The sequence below is a fragment of the Xenopus laevis genome, chromosome 3S (genome assembly GCF_017654675.1).
Source record: "Xenopus laevis strain J_2021 chromosome 3S, Xenopus_laevis_v10.1, whole genome shotgun sequence".
Lineage (NCBI taxonomy): Eukaryota > Metazoa > Chordata > Amphibia > Anura > Pipidae > Xenopus > Xenopus laevis.
Genome location: NC_054376.1, coordinates 65,451,756 through 65,471,685, shown reverse-complemented (window position 1 = coordinate 65,471,685; position 19,930 = coordinate 65,451,756). Strand labels below are relative to the sequence as shown.

Sequence of the window (19,930 nt, the reverse complement as noted above, 5' to 3'; positions counted from 1 at the left end):
ATTATATGAAACCACCTTATTCAATTTCTTTCTGGAGATAATTGGCTTTAATGTACTCACCTCATCACAAATCAGCCCCTACCTTGTTAAATTTACTGTAGCATTATTGGAAAAGGTTTATTGCTTGAAGAGACAGGTGTAAATATATGGCAAGAATTAGATTAGTTATCAATTAGCACAGTGGGAAGGACCAGAATGCATTTTGATACTGCTCATTGCTGATATTTCATATTTTTGTTCTTGGCGGAAAGAAAGATCTCTTTTTAGACATCCCTTCTGCTACTGTTTTGACAATTTATTAACCAGTTTTGTAAAGAACAAATAGACCCTGAGAAATCTGGAGCAAATGAAAGTTAGAAAAACTTGACTTACACAGTACTATTGTTGCAAGTATTCATTGGGGTGTATACTGCTGCTGTATAGACTTCTTGATTTGACTTTTAGTGGTTCTGATGTTATTGTAGGTTTGCCAGTTGACCCACTGTATAGTATGTTTTCTATGTACTTGCAGGGGTTTTTTTTTGTTTGTTTTTTTGTATCTGCAACTGCTTATCCAGGAAGAAAGTTGCTACAAGATGAAACATCTGTGACTACACTACACATCTTTATCATAGACTAGGACTTTCATATAAAGAACAGTGCTTTTGGGAGGCATGCATGTACATTAAAGTAAGCCTAAAACAAACATTTTTGTTATTACAGGAATTTTCAAATAATGCAAATTTGCTGCAGTTTTTTTTTATTATTCATAATTTAATTGTAATTTCTTAGATATTTACATTGTTAGCTGGAATGCCACATAGCTTCCCTTGCAGCATCGAGGTGCCTCTGGGATTTGCCATGCTGGGGAGAGGAAATGGGGTACTCACTGTACAGAGAAAAAGAAAAATGGGGGGTTATTTACTAATATTGGAAGTAAATATCACTGCAAACAATCAGCAAGTAGATGTGAAGCGTCACCTAGGTTTTCTTTTTCTCTGTCTGTTGGGTGCCTAATTTTCTTTCCCTCGAATTGCATGTTTACAGTCTGATTATCATGTTTGGCACCCTATATCCAGAACCCAAGCTAAGCTCACTGGTCTTGGCTCTCACTTCTGCCTTTAACCGCTGCCTTTCACCTCGGGAGGAGCCCTCGGCTAATCGGATGCTGCCAGGTCTTATTTGAGAGAGGAGCAAAGCTAACAGTTCTGGTCAAGCAAAGGGGCACGGTTGTCTCACCAGGATACTGGAAGGAAGAACACCACCAGGAACAGGCAGGCTGGGCCTGCACAAGCAGAGAATCGTCAGACAGGCCCAGAATCAGGATAGGAGAACATAGAATAGTCAGTGGACAGGCAAAGGTCGGATTGGAGAGGTCAGAGTAGTCACAAGCAGGCTAGGATCAGGATCGGAGAGGTCGGAGTAATCAGGCAGACAAAGGTCAGGATCAGAATAGTCAAGAAGGCAGGCAAGGTCAAAACACAGGAGATCAATCAGGCATCGCAAGGCAAAACACGCAGGAACTTCAATAATAGAACCTAACAATGGGCAATGAGTTTAATACTGACATCCCTTTAAATAGTTTGAATTTCGCACCGGTGCGAGATGACGTCATCACGCCGGCGCATAAAACCCTGAAGCGTGCTGCACATGCATTAGGGAAGTCAGCACAGAAGGGAAGAGGATTCACGTGGCGGGTGTCCCCGTCTGAGCCGCGGCAGGGGACCCTGCCGCCCACTAGACCACCAGGGTGAGTCCTTACACTGATACTATAGGGACCATATGCACTATTCTTAAAACAGCAGTGCTTGTACTTATAAAGGTAGTAAAAATGCACAACTCTGAACATTTGCAAGTTGATGTAAGGTATTTTTAAACCTTGCATTAAAAAAACATATGAAGCTTATGAATGGGCAGTGCAAGGAAGAAGGGAAGAGGAGGTTGAGCACTCAAAAGGGGGAAAGCTGCCCTTCTATCCTGACATACTTGTTGCATCTCATGGCATTCTATCAGTACTGCCTGCTAGGTGGCCATCCATGCCTAGATAGTCTACAGTAGTTGCAAAATCAGGAAAACTGCCACTATGAAAACTATAGCCACCTATTGAATGCTGTACTGATTATATACTGTATTATATAGAAGGAATGCACCAAATCCACTACTTTTGGATTTGGCCTAATCCTGAATCTTTTGTGAAAGATTCAGCTGAATACCGAACCAAATCTGAATCCTAATTTGCATATGCAAAATAGGGGAAGAATGGATGAAAGAGAACCACGAGGATTCGGTGCATCCCTATTATATAGGCAATAAAGAACCCCTGAGTAAATCACAAAGTGATTTAATATAATTTGGTATGTCATAACAAACAATATTTCTGAATCTCAAATATAGGCCATGGACCTTAAAAAAAAGTTTGGAAATGACAATATGCAAGATAACTAACAATGAGCTTTTGAAGGTTGTTCATAAAAATATGCCATGTAATTGTTCTCAATTGGATTCTATTCCTTTTTTTCTGTATCCCCCCTTTTTTTCTTTTCTTGTGAAAAACCATAAATAAAGAATTTTAAAAAAAAAATGTTTGGAAGACCTTAACTGCAACAAAACACATGCAACTTTTTTCTTGAACGCTAGCTTATTTAAGAATAAACTGCAAAAAAGTATTCCTACACACTTTTTTTCTTACAAAGAAAATTGCATGCCAATGAGAATCACACTGTGCCAGCGTTTACTTGCCGAGCTCGCGACTTTTCTCAGTTTTTTTTCTATAATAAATACCAACTATGCAAGCTTCTGAAGAATATTTTTGAGTATACTTGCGTTGGTGTTTTCTCTCGAATTGAGAAAAAAATCTAAAACTCCACTTTTGATAAATTGCTTCCAAAGTATTGGCCTGCTGCAATCTATTTTACTTTTCTGGAACAAGCTTGCATGCATTTGATGTCTTAAAATATTAACGGCCAGACTATTTCCATTCGGTTTTTATTCTTTATGATTTTTGAGAGATGAAAGCAAAAACCTATATAAAATAGGTCATATTCATTATGTAAATATTCCTATAGTGTGAGTCAGTCTATATTAAATTTGTAGTTTTCAGTAGATTCAGAATAGGTACAGAAATGGTGCCCAAAATGTAGATTAAGATTTACCAGTAAGTGAGCACAGTCTGTTCAATCCAGCGACATTTTATGTTTCTAAGTGCATCCCATTATTTATTTGACGTTTTTTATTTGAATAAAACAATATGCACTTTCTCAAAGATCATTGTGATAAAGTTACATTTCCATAATCAGCAACTTCTGTACTGTAGGCATCTTTGGTATACAGTATATTCCAAAACACACAAAGTTGTGATTTTGCCAAATTTAAAGGTGAGTTTTAATCTAGCAACCCCTTTCCTTCTCTCTTCTGTCCTGGATGTAACTGTCCTGGATGTTATTTTGTTAGCTCTACACTAAAACAGAACTCTTTACATAGTTATTTTGGGTTGGGAAAAACGAAGACGAAAGTTCATCAAATCCAGCCCCTCCAAATGAACCCCAAATGCAAAGTGTCTAATAATCTGAGAGGGTAATCCAGGGTAACTGCAATTGAAGGACTACCTGACATTGGCAAATGTTTATGTCCAGATCAGCCCATGGCAGGTTAGCAAGGAGGAAGCCACTACTCTCCCAAAAAAATATTGCTGACAGCCTACAGTTTGCTAAATATCATGTGGACAAACTAGAAGGATACAGTAAAATTGTTTTGTTGACGGATGAAGCCAAAATAGTACTTTTTGGCTTACATGAGGAGCATTATATTTGGAGCCTTGAAAACCACTGCATTCCAGCATTAGAACCATATCACATCTGTGAAATATGGTGGTGAGAGTGTTCTGGTTTTGCTGTTTTGCAGTTTAGGTATGGGCGGCTTGCCATCTTTGATGGAATTCTGAACTATACCAGAGAATTCTAAAGGAAAATATCAAGACATCTCTTCGCAAACTGGATCTCAAGAGATAGTGGGTCATGCAGCAAGACAATGATCCCAAATACATAAGCCGTTCTACCAAAGAATGGTTAAAGAAAAATAAAGTGAATGTTCTAGAATGGGATAATCAAAGTCCTGACCTTAATCCAATTGAAATGCTGTGGAATGACCTAAAGAGAGCAGTTCATGTAAAGAAACCCACCAACAACCTAAAGCTGTTCTGTATAGAGCAGGGATCCCCAACCTTTAGAATCCGCGAGCAACATTCAGAAGTAAAATTAGTTGGGGAGCAACATTAGCATCAAAAATGTTCCTGGGGTGCCAAATAAGCTGTGACCTGTGATTGGCCATTTGGCAGCCCCTATGTGGATTGTCAACCTACATTGAGATTCTGTTTGGCACTGCACGTGGTTTTTATACAACCAAAACTTGCCTCCAAGCCTGGAATTCAAAAACAAGCACCTGCTTTGAGGCCACTGGGTGCAACATCCAAGGGGTCAGAGAGCAACATGTTGCTCATGAGCTACTGGTTGGGGATCACTGGTATAGCGGAATTTACTAAAATTCTATATGTTTGGACTGATCACCAGTTACTGTACCACAGATGTTTAGTTGCAGTTATTGCTGCACAAGGGGGTCACACTAAATAGTAAGTGAATACTGATTTGCTTAATTTTGCCATATGTAGAAATGTTATTGGATCATTTCTTTATGTAGAAATGTGATTGGATCTTTTTTTTTCAATAAATATATGACCAAATATAATACATTTTGTTTCATTTGTTTAACTAGGTTTTCTTCATTTGCTTTTAGGACTTGTTTGAAAATCAGATGATGTTTTAGGTCACATTCACATAAAAATATAGAACACTTTAAAGGAAAACTATACCCTCCAAACAATGTAGGTCTCTATTAAAAGATACTGAGTAAAACAGCTCATGTGTAAAACCCTGCTTCATGTTAATGAACCATTATCATAATAATATACTTTTTTAGTAGTATGTGCCATTGGGTAATCATAAATAGAAAATTGCCATTTTAAAAAAATAAGGGCCTCCCCCTGAGATCGTAAGATTCACTGTGCACACATACAAACCACATGTAAGGTCACATGAGCCAATTAACAGACAGAGTTCTGCCTTTTGCTTCCTCACTTCTTCCTGTTACAGTTAGTGTTGTAGTATTTCTGGTCAGGTGATCTCTGAGGCAGCACAGATAGAGTCATGAAATGGTGGTTCAAGGCAAGAGATGTAAAAGGGCAATATTTATGTAAATATATATTCCAGTTTGGTAAGATTCTTTAATATGTCATTCAATTTGATATAAACTATCTGTTGCTTAAGTATTCATTTTGGGGGTATAGTTTTCCTTTAAAGGGTTCACAATTTTTCAAGTACCGCTGAAAATTATAAGGATATTGGAAGAAGCATTGGCATTCCATGAACTATATAAAAAGCAGTAGCCTGGGGCATCATGCTTTTTGGTCATAGAACTTATATGTGACTTCAAAGATCACTGTTTTTTATGGGTTACATTATTATTCTATAAATAATAAGTATCAGACCTTTCTAAAACTTTCCCAAAAATAGTTTGCCAAGCAGTAGTAAGGATTTCTCCGGCAATAAAGAACAGTAATTAAAAGGTGATTCAAAATGCACATACTTAATTACTAATAATTACTAATAATTCAACTTATTAGTTTAACTTAATTAAACTTAATTTTGAGTTGTCTAGCTGTCTAGCTGCTACCAGATTTTATTTGGGTCCCATGTATGAAAAAAAAGTTCTGTTTTTTAAAGTGAAAGTGGCATTTCTCTAACATATATAATCGTTTGTGAATATTTGTGCTATAAATGTAGTCCTATGGTGCTGAGCTTGCAAGTTACTGTGAGATGCAGAATGCATTGTGCCTCCATCTTACAAGCTGAATTACTTAATTGCTCACTGCCTGCAGTTACACTCCTCCTGAATAAACATTGTGTTTTATATGTCTTAACTGCTCATCGCTATAGCACAGTGTCATTTTCCTTCTGGCGGCCAGGCTGACAGATTGCAATTTGGACATGCCCTCCCCTCTACTCAACATGCTTAATGACAGAGCATTTAATTGTTGCTTGGTGCAATGAATATTCATGGTTCACAGAACAATACAATTAAGCACTTAGTTGTCACAACAAAACTTACTGTGGTCTTTTAGTGAATGGGGCCTAGTAGAATAATCATTGAGAATGGATGATTCAGTGCAGGGAATGTGCAGAATTAAATATGGGACGAACAGCTTGTGTTGAGAATACAAAACACACTTTGTGTATGTTGACTTAATACAATTAATAAACATGCACGGTAAACAAATTCCATCTAAACACAATTTTTGTTAGACATTTGCTGTTGTATTTGTTGAACCAGTAATGCTCTGTGTGTATCTCTGTAGTTTATTTGATCTAATTAGATCATCTGACACCACTGTCCATGATTTTACACCATGCATCAACTCTATATTGTAAAGTACCGCATGTGCTTTTGTTGGGGATAAATATATACATGAGCAGAATTTAGGGCACCAGGCTGCTACAGTGTGGTCAAAAGAGTAGCAATTTTATTTACTCAATTGTAAGTGATCTTTATAAACATTTGTCAGTAATAATAATAATAATGATAAAGTGAGCAGTTGTTGCACCATTGCTGTTGGCTATGTTATGTTTTTCCATGCCTTATTTTACCAAGAACATCTTTCCAAATGCAATTTAATGCTGAGGGAATTCAGAGCAATTTTTATAGCTTTATTATGTTGAGCTGGATTTTCAAAAGAAACACCCCCCATGAGGCCCCATGACTGGATCTGCGACATCCACAAGCTCCTGTAAGCATAAGCATTTCATAAGCAACCTAACCAAGGTTGTCAGACACCACAGTTAGACTATAACATTATATTCTGCATCCCATGCTACATCCATAAAGCAATATAGTCAACTACAAGAGGTCCTCTGCACTCAACCCATTATCAATATATTTAAGACAGCGACATTTTGTGCATAACTGCTACTAAAAAATGCCTTTCCCTTTAAACAACACAGGGATTGTTTGTCCATATATTGCAATATATTTATAATGGGTTGAGTGCAGAGGACCTCTTGTAGTTGACTATATGTATTTTGTGGTCACACCCTCATTGCACCCCCGCCTAATGGTTTTAAAAAATAGTGGTGAGCACAACTTTCCCTTGTTTGTTATATCCATAAAGCAATGCATCTTTCATGACTTAACTACAACCATGAATCCTGGTATGGCTTACTCCAACTTAAACAAAGAAAATCCTAAGTTCGATGCAGAATTTTTCAAAAGGTGAACATCCCCTTCAAAATTTGCAAACAAAAAAACAACCAATGCATAAAATAGAATACTACATCTGTGTACACTTTAGGTGTTGGTGTTAAAGGAGAACTACCCTGCCCCCCAAGAGAGTTCTTATCCAGTAGCCCCCTCCCCGCATATTCCACTTTTTAGGAAATTGTTGCAGAGAACTGCACAGACCTCTTTATGCAGAGTAGCACAGTGGAGCTTGCGAGCACCATCTTCAGTATCTTGGATACATTCACCGACACTAAGCTTTTTTGCGCATGTGCAGTTGGAGCTGTTTGGTATAGACTACTGTGCATGTGCAGGATCACTCCTTAAAAGCCAAAGGGAAGAAGAGGATCTGATGATACTGAAGATGGCATCTGTCAGCTCCGCTGCGCTATTCTGCATGGAGAGGTCTGTGCAACTTTCTGCGACACATTTCGAGTGAACTATGCGGGGAGGAAGCATGGAGGGGGTAAATGGGGATACTGGATGGGGACTCTCTTAGGGGGGTTCAGTTCTCCTTTAAGCATCTAAGGTGATACCTCACAATACTCCACTGTCAATGGTGAGGTAGGGGGCACTGTGGAGGCTGGTGAGGGATGGGTGAATCCTTGAGACAGGGGCTGTATGTGCCTACGGTATACGGCAAGGAAAAGGCAGGAACAAGATGACAAGGGTGTAAAGTCAGAACTGGACTGAACAGGAAGAAGAGGGCGATGAGTCAAGATAGGAGCAGACTGAGTAGGAACAGGACAGAGCAGGTGTAAACCAGAACAGGATAGCACAGGAACTGGAGCAGGATGGTGCGGGCAATGAATCAGACCTGGACAGCACAGGATGCAGTGGGTGTAGATCAGAACAGGATGGGGGCTGGATAGCAGGAGGACTGGTAAACAGGAGGACTAGAAAGCAGGAACAAGGTCAGGCAAGGCAGGGCATAGTCAAGACAAGGTTAAAGCAAGACAAGATCAAGGTCAAAGCAGGACTGGAACAGTAGAAGAAACAGGCAAGGCAAGGTCAGGGCAGGACAAGGGAAGGTTAAGGCAAGACAGGATCAGAACAAGGCAAGGTAAACAAGGGGAGGTTCCAGGTAAAGGCAGGACAAGACAGAGAAAAGTTCAGATGGGACAAGGCAGAACAAGGAAGGTGGCTACAGCAGGAAACTTTAGCTAGGGGTGATGCCACAGTGCTAATATAGGTTAATGCTCAGGCAAGGAGGATGAGGAGGGCTGGCCTTATATAGGGCAGAATCAGCCCTGATTGGCTAACCCCAAGCACCAATCAGGCTGCTTCTTGGCAAGGGCTGCAAAGGCCAGGTAAAGATAGTGAGCAGCCCTGCAGGCTGCACACCTGGCCCAATGGTTAAGGCACAGAGCCAGAAACCCCAAGGTCCCTGGCTCTAATCCCAGCAGATCCTGACCTCTACATTCAAACTGTAGCTAGTCAATGTCCATGCAATACAATTTATTTAATCTATTAATTTAGAAATCAAATATTTAAGATAAAAAAATAAAATATTGTATAAAAATATAAATCCTACTAGACTGCTTTTCTTCCCAGTCTAATAAAATACAAATTGCACATCTTGTAATCGAAGGGACACACTTTCTACATTTGTGGCAAATGTTTGATTCTCCTTTCTCTATGATAACAAATGGTATGCATAATCTGCTTTTTTGTTTTGTAAGGACAGACCTAATCTTTTTTGTATGAGAAATTCCATCATAAACATGATGGAGACATTAAGGTCTTGTCTTCATTCATCTTTTAAGGCAGGATTGAAGAATACAACTCTTGAACCTCTCCAGTGGTGTAACTACCGGGGGAGCAGGTGGCCACACCCCATTGGGGCCCAGCGTCAGGAGGGAGGGCTGGACTAAACACGAAGGAAGCGCAGAAGGTTGGCCTGAGCACAGGGAGGGAAAGGACGGGTTGAGCGGCACAGGGAGGGAAAAAGCAGGCTGAGTGGTGGAGGGAGGGAGTTAGCTGAGAGTCCGGAGTGAGGCGGAGAGATAAGTACTAGTTAGTTCGAGGTCTAGCAGGGCACAAAGCTAAATGATGTTGAGACAGAAGTGTGAGGGAGAATCGCTGCTCCCAGAAGCATCACTGTGGTAGATGGAACAAGGCACAGGCTGCCGGGATTGGGAGTGGGGTGGGACTGTGACGCACATGTGACCTTGCATCTCTTTTCCTGCCTTGTGCTCACATCCCGGCAGCAAGGTGTGTGTCAATGGGAGTCAGCGGGATAAGACTCTCATTATTAGCAGTCAACGAGCTGCTCCGACACTGCCAGTTGCACATCCTGTTGCAGTAAGGTCTATAAGTGGCAGTGACTGCCCAGAACTGAATAGAAAGGCAGAGTGAGGCACTTGCCTACTCCGTTGCTGCCACCGGGCTGCACACAAATCCTGAGTGGAGGGGGGGGGAGGCCTGTGGGAATGGAGCTGCCACTAATAATACTGTCCCCTGTCTAATCCATTATCTGAGCCTGTCAGTCACCTCGGCTACAAAGAGAGCCTGGAAAAGGGTGGGGGGGGTCACGAGCACCCAGCATGTGTGACTTTTCAGCAGTTCCCTTGATTGAGGTCCAAATCATCTCAACATAAAGTCATTTTGTAACCTGTTCAGTTTTGGATGTGAAATAGATTTCTCCAGCACACACAGAAGGCTTCCCCCTCAAATAGAGTGGGACAGTCCGCAGACATTTACTTGCCACTTGCCATTACGCCATTACACTGTTACAATATTAGGATGGGTATGTGTTATTCTTAGTAACCCTGCTTGCATCAAAAATATATTTAATACTTATTATGTATTTAAATCTTTTAAACCATCTTTTTTTTTTATTAAGGGGACTCGTCACTGAAAAAAAATATTCCAAATCCTATTTTATCATGTTATTTAAGCAAAATGAACTTTAATTATACTGTATAAATTATTTGAATCTTGTTTCCATGAGTCTGGGAACTCATAGCAATCAGGCAGGAGCCATTTTGTAGACACTGTTGTTAAGGCAAGCCTTGCAACATCTCACAATCTTGTTTGTGCACCGGAATGGATGTGGTGTACATCCCCATGCACTGGCTACACAATTAAATGGTTAAGAGAACTGGGGGAAAGTGGGGAGAGCAGTGACATCTAGGAAGTGCTGAATGGAAAGTGAAAGTAATTGCTGGCCCCACCTCTATGCCTAAGGCATAGAGGGGGGGCAGGCAATATTTGATTGACAGCTGAGATTTTTAAACAAGTTTTCAACAGCTATGAACGCTTTAAAAAAAAGAATTTGGATTTCATGTTTAATTTGAAAAGGACTTTTATTATACTGCTTTTTTTTCTGGATGACAGGTCCACTTTAAATAAATCTGAATTTAATAATTTCAATATTATATGCAAGTGGTTGGTTTACATATCCTTTTTGTAGATGTTATGTTATAAACCAGTGAGTACCATTTTATTATTTCTGCTCAATAACTTGTTTGCTTTTTCCCTTTTATTTACAGTTCTTATCAATTCTTTGTGTAAATATTTAATGAAGGTAAAACAGTTAGCACTTATACCCTCAATATGTAATATAAGGCACTAAGTTTGCCCAGGAGTAGTAACAGATAGTAAACAATATGATGTTTGCATTTAAACAGGTGACCTGTAAATGGTACCTGCTATGGGTTACTGCCCCTGGGCAAACTTAGTGCCTTTTATTTCATAACTCCCATAGACTAGTAAAAAGACTAGACGTCTTTATGTGTAATAGTATTTTGAATTATAGTAAATCGTGGGCAGGGCCCTCTTTACCTCTTGTATTGGTTATTGGTTTTTTTTGTATGTAAACCTGTATGTTAATGTATACATCCATTTATTGTGCAGTGCTGCAGTATATGTTGGGGGCTTTTTAAATGTGTTAATAATAATAATAATAATAATAATAATAATAGTGAATACTGGAAAGATTTGTTGTTGTTACCTCCTTTTTTACTTCATTTTTTCCTTGTGAATTTCAGAGTCATGTGTAAATAGCAGATGACTGAAGTCTCTAATGTTTATCCCTTCAGTAAAGCTGTTAGCACAGCTTGCAGTGGAACACTGCCTGATCTTCCCTGCAACGTGTTCAGAATACTGCAGAGGCTACTGTACTATTGTTACATTCAGCTGCCACAAGTAATGGCACCTAACAAGATCTTATGAAACCTCTAAAGGGGTCATTCTGATCTCGTTTGGTATTATCACTGTACTGCCAACCCTCTTTTGCTTGGCAACAGATATGCTCGTTGTGCTGCATGAAAGACCCTCTAATAACATAAGCTTAGCAGCAAGCATCACATGGGATTAAGCTCTGACACTTGATGCTGAAGTATGTCAAATATTTTTCTTTGCAGAACAGTTCATAGGCTTTGGAAAAGTATAAAAATGATGTTTGATGCTTTATTACGATACATGATCAGCATCAATCATATATAAAATACAATTCATTTCTTAAAAGGTATTGACATTTTAAAGTTTGCATAAGTTTTAGGGCATATTAACTAAGTATATTCTCTTGAAACCTCTGTTGTAGGGATGAAGCATAACTTTAGCACCCAAGCCTTGTTGGCTTAAGCTGTATAACATTTCTACTTTGTTTCACTGATTTCATTTCATTAAATAAGTATCAGGACATGATGAAATGTTTAAGAAACCACTATTTATCTATGGTCTTACAATTTGTAACATTGACCTTACATAGGGTAAATAACCAAGCTCCAAAAATGAATGGTTCAGTAGTCTGTGTACTGGAATGGACACTTAGGGGCACATTTACCTAGGGTCGAATATCGAGGGATAATTAACCCTCGATATTCGACCGTCGAAGTTAAATCCTTTGACTTTGAATATCGAAGTCGAAGGATTTAGCGCTATTCCTACGATCGAACGATCGAAGGAATAATCGTTCGATCGAACGATTAAATCCTTCGAATCGAACAATTCGAAGGATTTTAATCCATCGATCGAAGGATATTCCTTCGATCAGGAAATTGTTACGAAGCCTATGGGGACCTTCCCCATAGGCTAACATTGGCCTCGATAGGTTTTAGGTGGCGAACTAGGGGGTCGAAGAATTTTTTAAAGAGACAGTACTTCGACTATCAAACGGTCGAATAGTCGAAAGATTTTTAGTTTGAATCGTTCGATTCGAAGTCGAAGGGCGTAGTCGAAGGTCGAAGTAGCCATATTCGACCATTCGAAATTCTAACTATTTTTCCTCTATTCCTTCACTCGAGCTAAGTGAATGGGCCCCTTACCTTTTTGCAACATTAGAGTCCTAATTTTATCTAATTCTGTTCATGTAAACCCCAACTGGATGATATTCAATATCCTAAAACTTACCTTGTCTAACCTTTATTTAACTGACTATCCTCTTTAACATGCAGATGTTCGATAGTAAGGAATATTCTTAATCCTGCTCAGTTTACAATTAAATATGTCCAGTAAATCTTTTTGCAAAAAAATGACATGCATGGCTAAGAATGCAGGTAAAACTAAAGCTGTCATATTAGTGCCAAAGAGGCAGCTATTGGAACACTTTACTTTTAGGTATAGGTTGACTTACAGTAAGTTAGGACTTTTAACATTTCTTAGTTTTTACTTTTTTTCAGATGCTCATTTTCAGCTTTGAGTTTAGATAGTGGAATCACTAGGTTAAGGGACGCCCACGCTCAGGCCATGAAAAATACAATTCTGTGCAATTATAGTTCTCCTGAAACTACAAGCAAGGGAAAAGACAGCTGAATATAATGGACCCTATATTTTATCATTTCAAACAGGATCAGAGTAAAGCTTACAGAAAACTGCACAGAGTATGTAATGTCTTACTTAGGTGGAACAAAAAAGGAAGAAAGAAACCTGCTTGTTATAATGAAATATATCTGCTGTATGCTCTCAAGGTCATATGAACATAAAATGACCTTCAGTCATTTTACCCCCTACACTATATAACGCTTGTTTTTTTCTCATCTTAACCATTTCAGTTATTTCTTGCTAAGTGATTGCTGCAGTTCCTTTGGGAGAAAATGAAAAGTTTAGAACAGTATTTTTATACAGTATAGATATATAAATTATTAAAAAGCAATGGCAGAGAAAACATTGATAGGGGAATGTAATAAAAGTCGCAAAGAGCAAAACAATTAGCACAAATAAGAATAAAAAGTCTCATTTCACAATGTAATACTCTTCCTTAAACTGTTATTACATTGCAAATTTTAATTGCGCATTGCCAATTTTAATTGTGCATTGCCCACTTTTAAGAAGTGCTTGAAGAGGTTTTAATACATTCACTGCGCACTGGCGCTAACTATAAAATTCGCAAACCTTCTTCAACTGTCGGAAGTGGAAAGCGAAACAGTTTCCGGATTCGCAAAAGCTATATTAAATTCGCACAAAGGCAAATTTGTTCGCACAGAGGCATAACTTTTTGAATTGCGAATATTTTTTCCTTTACCCACTTTTATTACAGTCCCCCATTAGTTTGCTCCCAGATGCTAGAGAGCCTCTACATGTGTCACGATCGCCGCCCGGAGCAGGTCCAAGAGCTCCGGGCGGTGCGTCCCTCTTTGCCGGCGTCGCTTCCAAAATGGCGGCGCCCATGGCCGCCACGTGGGTAGCGGCGCCGGCGCGATGACGTCAGCGCGCCGACGTCGGCGCAAGGGCGTCAATGACGTCACAATGGCGCCAAATTCAAAATAAAAACGCCAACTAGATGCCAGAATGGCGCCCAAGTATAGGACTACTTTCCCTATAGTATCCTGGGTTTCCTGTGAAGCTTTATTGCTATATCTTGTTCCTGATTTATATTCTGACCCTTTGCCTGGACTTTGGACTTTGCTGATATCTGCCTGCCTGTGAACTTTTGCCTGGATCTCGACTACTCTTTTGATTAACCCTTTGGACACCGCGAACCTGCTCCCTCAAGAGGGCTTCCTCCTCGATCCTGACAACCTCCCTGGTGGGAGCATCCCGGCTCCCTGACATTATACTTGGGCCATGGATCCTACTGAGGAAGCTACGCCTGATGTCGGACGAGCGCTCCGCGGACTGGCGTCCCGCATGCAGGAATATGAAGCCCAGCAGTACCACATAGGACAGGCACTCGATACCCTTCTCTCCCGAGTGCCTCCAGCGCCTCCTGCTTCCCCAGCGGCTGCAAATCCTCCCATGGCGGACGTCTCGTCTAGCACAGGTTTCTCGTCTGGTGAGCCTCGTATTCCGCCTCCTCCTCGCTTCAGTGGGGACCCACAGGCCTGCAGAGGTTTCGCTACACAGTGCCAGATCCAGTTCGAGTTTCAACCCTCGCACTTCCCCAATGAACGTTCCAAGGTGGGGTATGTGATGTCTCGTTTGGTGGGCAAACCGCTTGAGTGGGCAACATCTCTTTGGGAGAAGAATTCTCCACTGACTTTTGATGCCAAGGTGTTTCTTCAAGCGTTTCGTACGGTGTTTGATGCCCCGGGTCGGGTCACAAATGCTCCTTCTCGCCTTCTGCAACTCCGTCAGGGAAACCGCAGTGTCAGTGACTATGCTATTGACTTTAGAACTTTGATGGCTGAGACTTCCTGGAATGACGATGCCTATAAGGCCGTATTCTATCAAGGTCTGTCTATTCGCATTAAAGATGATCTTGTCTCCAGGGAGTTCCCTGATTTGCTGGAAGACCTGATTGCACTATCCATTAAGGTGGACACTCGTCTTAGAGAGCATCAAGTAGAGAGGGAGCGTTGTAAACGATTTCAACCCGTGTTGGCACCTCGCTTCCAGAGACCTCTCTTGCAAACTCCAGCTGCTCAAGCCTCTCCTTCTCCTCCGGAGGAACCGATGCAAGTTGGAAGGGCTCGTCTCTCCGAACAAGAAAGACTCCGTAGACGAATGGCTGGCTTATGTCTGTATTGTGGCAGACAGTCTCATTTTGCAAACTCTTGTCCGGTGAAGCCCACGAGTTCTGTTCCCCGAGGTATTTCCAGGGTAACTCATGTAGGGGGCACTACTCCGAAGTCTCAAGAGAACTCTCACAGGTTTCTCCTTCCTTTACAGATTCGCCTAGCCACTAAGACCATTGTCGGCTCCGCTTTCATTGACTCTGGAGCTGCTGGGAACTTCATGGACGCTCTTTTCGCCAAACACATGGAAGTTCCCTTATTCCCATTGTCCACTCCGCTTCGTGTCACTGCCATTGACGACAGACCCCTGGTGGCTGAATTTATCTCCATGACGACTGGTGAATTGCCTGTGCAGGTTGGGACGCTGCATAAAGAAAGACTTTCGTTCCTAATTATTTCCTGTCCATCAGTTCCAGTCGTTTTGGGTCTCCCTTGGCTACGCCTGCATAATCCCACCATTGATTGGTCCGCAGGACAGATTTCCCGTTGGAGCCCATTTTGCCAGAAGCATTGTCTTCCTGCTGAACCCCTCCAGAGGGTGAATATCTCTATGTCTGATCTGAAGACTCTACCCTCCTTTTACAGGGAGTTCTCTGATGTATTCTGTAAGAAGTCTGCAGAATTCCTTCCTCCACATCGACAATACGATTGTCCTGTCAATCTTCTGCCTGGAACCATGCCCCCTAGAGGTCGTACTTATCCTCTCTCTCCAGCGGAAACCACTGCCATGAAGCAATATATCCAAGAGAATCTCCAGCGGGGGTTTATTCGCCCTTCTACTTCTCCTGCCGGGGCTGGATTCTTCTTCGTGGAAAAGAAGGATGGAGGTCTACGTCCCTGCATTGACTACCGGGGTCTTAATAAAATCACCGTTAAGAACCGGTATCCCTTGCCCCTGATTGCTGAACTCTTTGACCAACTGAAGGGGGCTAAAATCTTCACTAAGTTGGATCTCCGTGGGGCGTATAACCTTATCCGCATCCGGGAAGGTGACGAATGGAAGACAGCATTCAACACTCGGGATGGGCACTACGAGTACCTCGTAATGCCCTTTGGTCTCTGCAATGCCCCCGCTGTCTTTCAAGAATTCGTGAACGACATTTTCCGGGATCTCTTGGGAAAATTTGTGGTCGTGTACCTAGATGACATCTTGATTTTCTCCAAGGACCTTGCAAGCCATCGCTCTCAGGTGAAGGAAGTACTCTCTCGTTTGAGGAAGAACTCTCTCTTTGCCAAACTGGAGAAATGTGTGTTTGAAGTGTCCAAGATCCCTTTTCTGGGCTATATCATCTCCCCAGAGGGTTTCGAGATGGATCCTGTGAAAGTGTCTGCAATCCAAGAGTGGCCTCTACCCCTAAGTACTAAGGCAATCCAGAGATTCATTGGTTTTTCTAACTACTATCGGCAATTCATTAAGGGATTCTCTTCTCGTATTGCTCCAATCCTTGCTCTCATCCGAAAAGGGGGTAAACCCAGCTCTTGGCCCCCACCTGCTGTTGAAGCTTTTCAATCCTTGAAGGATGCCTTCACTTCTGCTTCGGTTCTCCGCCATCCTGATCCAGAGTTACCTTTCTTCATCGAGGTGGATGCTTCTGAAGTTGGAGCCGGAGCTATCTTGTCCCAAAGACATCCCTCTGATGGGAAGCTGCATCCATGTGGGTATTTCTCTAAGAAGTTCTCTCCTGCGGAGCAAAATTATGATGTAGGAAATCGAGAACTCCTGGCGGTTAAGCTTGCCTTAGAAGAGTGGCGTCACCTCCTTGAAGGTTCCTTGATCCCAGTCACGATCTACACAGATCATAAGAATCTTGAATTCATCCAATCTCTCAAGAGGCTGAATCCCAGACAAGCAAGGTGGTCTCTCTTCTTCTCTCGATTTAACTTCGTCTTGACTTTTCGCCCTGGCTCCAAGAATCGGAAGGCCGATGCTCTGTCTCGAAGTTTCACTCCGGTGGATCGTACTCCTGAAAGACTAGAGCCTATTATTCCTCCTGTCAAGATCATCGCTTCCTTGTACCCTCAATTCGCTGATCAAATCCTGGCTGGTCAATCTTCTGCTCCTCCTGATACCCCCATTGGGATGGCGTTCGTCCCCTCTGAGTTACGTCTGCCCATTCTTCAACAGACTCACTGTTCCAAGCAAGCTGGACATCCCGGTCCAGAAAAGACTCTTGAACTCCTTCGACGTTTAGTCTGGTGGCCGACTATCCGAAAAGATGTCAAAGACTTTGTTTCTGCCTGTACGGTTTGTGCCACTTCCAAGTCCAGCCATTCTCGCCCCAGTGGGTTACTACCGTTGCCTGTTCCCTCTCGTCCTTGGACGCATTTGGCAATGGACTTCATTGTTGAACTTCCTCCCTCCTGTGGGAACACCGTGATTTGGGTTGTCATTGACCGCTTCAGCAAGATGGCTCACTTCATCCCTCTATGGAAGCTTCCATCTGCAGTGGAGTTGTCACAGTTGTTCATCCAGTTCATTTTTCGCCTGCATGGCTTCCCAACTGAGATCGTTTCTGACAGAGGGTCTCAATTCACGGCTAAATTCTGGCGTTCCCTGTGCAAAGATCTAGGTATTAATCTTCAGTTCTCCTCAGCTTATCATCCCCAGACTAATGGAGCGGCTGAGCGAGTGAACCAAGCCTTGGAACAGTTCTTGAGGAACCACGTTTCCCTTTGTCAAGATGATTGGTCTGATCTCCTCCCGTGGGCGGAATTTGCTCATAACAATGCCTGCCACGCTTCCACTGGAAGGTCCCCATTTATGTCTGTGTATGGTCTACATCCTCTAGCCTTCCCACAAGACTTTGTGTTGTCTGATGTTCCGGCCGCTGATGACCATGCAGCCCACATGTCTGCTATTTGGGCTGCAACCAAGTCAAACCTGGAGAAGAGTGCTCTGGTTCACAAGTCGTTTGCAGATCGTAGATGTAGACCCTCTCCTCCCTACAAGGTCGGTGATAAAGTCTGGTTGTCTTCTAGGAACATTCGGTTGAAGGTACCATCTCCTAAGTTGGGTCCGAGGTTCGTAGGTCCATTTCCCATTTTGGAGGTGATCAATCCTGTGGCTGTCAGACTTCAGCTTCCCCCTGAGATGCGAATTCCCAACGTGTTTCATGTCTCCTTGGTGAAACCCGCCACCTTCAACCGCTTTTCCGTGGTCCAGCCTTCCCCTCCTACTATCTCTGTGGATGGCCAACAAGAATATGAGGTGGAGAAGATCCTTGACTCCAGGATCTCCAGGGGCTCTCTTCAGTACCTCATCAAGTGGAAAGGCTTCGGCCCTGAAGAATGCTCCTGGGAAGGATGCTCTGATGTCCATGCTCCTCGTCTGGTGAGGGAGTTCCACTCCAAATTTCCCCAGAAGCCAAGTCCTGGTGGTCCGGAGGCCCCTCGTGAGGGGGGGTACTGTCACGATCGCCGCCCGGAGCAGGTCCAAGAGCTCCGGGCGGCGCGTCCCTCTTTGCCGGCGTCGCTTCAAAAATGGCGGCGCCCATGGCCGCCATGTGGGTAGCGGCGCCGGCGCGATGACGTCAGCGCGCCGACGTCGGCGCAAGGGCGTCAATAACGTCACAATGGCGCCAAATTCAAAATAAAAACGCCAACTAGACGCCAGAATGGCGCCCAAGTATAGGACTACTTTCCCTATAGTATCCTGGGTTTCCTGTGAAGCTTTATTGCTATATCTTGTTCCTGATTTATATTCTGACCCTTTGCCTGGACTTTGGACTTTGCTGATATCTGCCTGCCTGTGAACTTTTGCCTGGATCTCGACTACTCTTTTGATTAACCCTTTGGACACCGCGAACTTGCTCCCTCAAGAGGGCTTCCTCCTCGATCCTGACAACCTCTCTGGTGGGAGCATCCCGGCTCCCTGACAACATGTATCTGCTGTACATGCACTGTGTCCACATTTGTTTGCAGGGTATGTACCGTATATACTCGCGTATAAGCCGAGTTTTTCAGCACCCAAAATGTGCTGAAAAACTCGACCTCGGCTTATACGCGGGTCATACGCCAATCCCTCACCGGATCCCTCACCTCCCTCTCCCATAGCGCATCAGGACTCTGTGACTGACGATCGCTCCCAAAATGGCGGCGCCCATGGCCGCCACGTGGGTAGCGGCGCCGGCGCCTCTACCCACGTGGCGGCCATGGGCGCCGCCATTTTGGAAGGACGCCGGCAGGGAAGGACGCGCCGCCCGGAGCTCCTGGACCTGCTCCGGGCGGCGATCGTCAGTCACAGAGTCCTGATGCGCTATGGGAGAGGGAGGTGAGGGATCCGATATTACGCGATTGATGTGAGCTGCTGCTTCCACATAGGAGACAAACTGTTTGGATTCACCATGTTATTAATCTCAAAGCATTTCAAACTCTCAATATATATGTAGTACATTTAATCACTGTCAAACTCACAGTGTGCTTCTTGGGTGTACTGGAGAATCCTGCATTAATATTTTATGGGTCTCATCAGAAATGGATCTGCATCATATTTGAAGTTCATACTGGGCAGTATCTTTTATTATCTGTTTCTTTATTAAATTGCTTCAGACTGGCATTCTCATTTATTTTAAAGGTGTAATAATCTAGCCTTACACTTTTCAGAGCATATACAATGGACGCCTTTGGTTTGCTTGGGGAAGTGCAATCCTTATTCTCAGCAGGGCTGTCTATATGACTAGAGGAGCGTTCCTGTACAAAGTACAGATTGATTTTCAATCAGCCCCTAGGCT

General features: G+C 42.6%; 1 pseudogene; it reads left to right on the top strand.

The window, feature by feature from the left end:
* LOC108712343 overlaps positions 1-19,930 on the top strand; it is a 198,664-nt pseudogene that overhangs the window by 26,586 nt on the left and 152,148 nt on the right.